The following is a 4,086-nucleotide window of genomic DNA, read 5'->3' as shown; positions in this document are numbered from 1 at the left end:
ATTGTTCTTTTTCTTTTTCCTATTCAAGCCTATTTTTTCTTTTTCCCATCCCTTCACACCCCTTCAGGTTGACAACCATAAGCTTATTCTTTATATCTATGGGTGTGTTTCTGCTTTGTTTATTTAGATTCCACAAATAAGAGAAGTTGTATGGTACTTGTATTCCTGTCTGACACTTCACTTAGCATAATACCATCTAGATTCATCCATGTTGTCACAAATGACACAATTTCATTCTTTTTCATTTCTGACTAACATTCCATTATATATATGTAAAATGGAATATCTAATTTTGTATATAAAAGATATATATCTTTTTTCTTCCTTCATCTATTTATCTAGTGATGGGCAAATAGTTTATTTCCATATCTTGGTTATTACTAGTAATGCTGCCATGAACAAAGTGATGCATATATCTTTTCAAATTAGTGTTTTCATTTTCTTCAGCTGTATTCCTAGTGGTGGAATTCCTGGATCATATAACAGCTCTATTTTTAATTTTTGGAGGAATCTCCATGCTGTCTTTCATAATGGCTGAACTAACTTGCAATCCCAGCAACAGTGTAAGAGGGTTCCTTTTCCTCCACATTCTCATCAACACTTATTATTTACTGATGACAGCCATTCTGACAGGTGTGAGGTAATATCTCATTGTGGTTTTAATTTGCATTTCACTGATAATTAGTGATGCTGACCATCTTTTCATATATTTCTTAGCCATTTGTATGTCCTCTTTGAAAAAGTGTCTATTCAGGTCCATTTTTTTTAATTGGATGTTTTTGTTGTTGTTGCTATATATAAATATTAGGATTAGTTATTCTATTTCTGAGAAGAGTGCCATTGGTATTTGAATAGGAATTGCATGATATTTGTATATATTTTAGGTATTATGAACATTTTAACAATATTAATCCATGAAAAGGTATATCTCCAATTTATTTGTATCTTATAATTTTCAGAGTACAGCTCTTTCACCTCTTTGGTTAAATTTATTACTAGGAACTTCCAGCCAAGATGGAGGTATAGGTAGACATGCTTTACCTCCTTGCACAGCCATAAGAAGGAGCACAACTAACCTCAAAAAAAAAAGTAATGAGAAATGCCAGAAAATTAAACTGTGTGGAAGTCTGACAACTAAGGATTTAAATAAGAAATATCATTCAGAAGAGTAGGAGAGGTGGAGACAGGGAGTCAGAGCAGAGAGGATGTGAGGTGGTGGAGGTGGAATGGGTGGTCTCATATTCACATGTGGCAGTGAAAAACCAGGAGGGACACCTTGGAAGTGAGTGATCTGAGCCCAAGCCAATCTGCCCAGCCCAGTGTTCCAGCACCAGTTAAATAAAGCCTCATAACTTCTGACCATAGTGGGGGTTGGGGTGGTGGAAGAAACTGCTGGTGTTTCAGGAGAGTCCATTTAAAGGGCCCTCACAGTCCTAGAACATATGCAAACCCACACACTCTAGGACCCACCACCAGGGCAACAGCTAGAGGGGCACTTGTTGCATATGCAAAATGGGTGAAGTGACTGGAAACAGGGTGAGTGCCAAGAGAGTGACATTGTTCCCTCTCTGACCTCTCCCCCAAAATACAGCACCACAAAGCAGTGAAGTGGTTTGTTCCACCATGGTGAATACCTGAAGCTCCACCCCTTACAATGTAACAAGTGCACCAAGACAAGGAATCAAAGCAGCTTTATCTAATCCACAGAAACAAACACAGGAAGGTTGCCAAATTGAGGAGATGAAGAAATATTGTCCATATGAAAGAACAGATTACAATTCCAGAAAAAGAAGTGAAATGGAGATAGCCAAACTATCAGATGCAGAGTTCAAAACACTGGTGGTAAGGATGCTCAGATAATTCATTGAATATGACAAATGCATAAGGGAAGAAATGAAAGCTACACTGAGTGAAAGAAAGAAATATCCACAGGCAACCAACAATAAACGGATGGAAACCAGGATTCAAGTCAACAATTTGTAACATAAGGAAGAAAAAAACAGTCAACCAGTACAGAATGAAGGAAAAAGAACTGAAAAAAAAAGAGGAGGTAGTAAGACTCTAGGACATCTCCAAAAGTGCCAATATCCAAATCATACGGGTGCCAGAAGGAGAAGAGGAAGAACAAGAAATTTAAAACATATTTACAAAAAATAATGAAAGAAAACTTCCCTAATTTGGCAATAGAAATAGGAATACAAGTCCAAGAAGCACAGAGAGCCTCAGACAAATTGGACTCAAAGAGGACCATATGAAGACACATCATAATTAAATGTCAAAGCTTAAAAAATAGAGAATCTTAAAAGCAGCAAGAGAAGAGTTACCTATAAAAAAGTCCCCATAATATAAATAGCTGATTTCTCAAAAGAAACTTTGTAGGTAAGAAGGGACTGGCAAGAAGTATTCAAAGTGGTGAAAAGCAAGGACCTACAACCAAGATTACTCTATCTAGCAGAGCTATCATTTGAATTGAAAGGCAGATAAACTGCTTCCCAGACAAGGTAAAACTAAAGTAGTTAATCATCACCAAGTCCTTATTATATTAAATGTTAAAGGGACTTCTTGGTTTCTTTGAGGTTTATGTATATCATTCTACATCTATAGCAGTCTCTTTCAGCTGATAGGCATATAGGTCCAAATACATTCAATAAGGACTACATTTTTACTCCCCTGTAAGGCTTTATGTTATTTTTTCATTGAATTTATTGGGGTTACATTGGTTAATAAAAGTATGTAAATTTCAAGTGTATAATTCTATAATATATCATCTGTATATTGTATTGTATGTTCACCATTCTAAGTCTATTCTTCTTTTGTCACCATTTATCCCCCCTTTACCCTCTTCTACCTACTACCTCCCCACTTTCCCTCTGATAATCATCATACTGCTGTTTGTATATATGAGGTTTTGCTGTTGTTGCTGTTTAATCTCTCCATCTATTCTACTCAGCCTCCAGACCCCTCCTCTGACAGCTCTCTGTTCTCTGTATCTATGAGTCTGTTTCTGTTTTATTTTGTTCATTTAATTCTACATATAAGTGAAATAATATGGTATTTATCTTTCCCTGATTGGCTTCCTTTATTTTTTTAATCTTCACCCAAAGACATTTTTTTTCATTCCTTTTACAGAGAGATGAAGGAGGAGGTGGGGGAGAAATAGAGATAGAGATAGAGATAGAGATAGAGATAGAGATAGAGATAGAGATAGAAAGAGAGAAAGAGAGCTCGAGAGAGAAACAACCATGTGAGAGAAAAACATCTATTGGTTGCCCTCCATATATATCCTGACCCAGGATTGAATCTGCAGCCTAGGTATGTGCCTGGACCAAGAATCAAATGAGCAAACTTTTGGTGTATGGGACAAGGCTCTAACCAACTGAGCTACAACAGCCAGGGCTCTGTGACTGGCTTATTTCACTTAGCATATTACCCTCTAGGCCCATCCATGCTGTCATGAAAGGTAAGATTTCATTCTTTTTATGCCCTAGTAGTATTCCATTGTGTAAATGCACCATGGGTCTTTATCCACTCATCTACTGATGGACACTTGGGTTACTTCCAAATCTTGACTATTGTAGTGCTGCAATGAACATAGGTGTGTGTGTATTCTTTCAAATAAATGTTTGAATATGCAATGAGGTAAAAGTTTATCCAATAAGTTAGTTGTAAAATTAGACAGATACATGCAAAAAATGAAACTAGACCAACTTCTTAAACCATGCACAAGAATAAACTAAAAATGTACTAAGGTCTTAAATGTAAGACTCAAAACCATAAAAATTCTAGAAGAAAACACAGGCAGTAAAATCCTGCACATTTTTCACAGCAATATTTTTTTCTGGGAAAGGGAAACAATAGAAAAAGTAAACAAATAGGACTACACTAAACTAAAAAGTTTGTGCACACCAAGGGAACCCATTAACAATTGAAGAGACATCCCACTGAATGGAAGAACATACTCGCCAGTAAAACATCTAGTAAAGGGTTAACATGCTTTATGTTATTAATTTCATATTTTAGGTCTTTTTGTGTCTTGTATTTCCTAACTAGTTCTTTTAGTTTTAGTTTGATACTTTTTTTCTTTTG

The sequence above is a fragment of the Phyllostomus discolor genome, chromosome 7 (genome assembly GCF_004126475.2).
Source record: "Phyllostomus discolor isolate MPI-MPIP mPhyDis1 chromosome 7, mPhyDis1.pri.v3, whole genome shotgun sequence".
Lineage (NCBI taxonomy): Eukaryota > Metazoa > Chordata > Mammalia > Chiroptera > Phyllostomidae > Phyllostomus > Phyllostomus discolor.
This window is presented reverse-complemented; position numbering follows the sequence as displayed.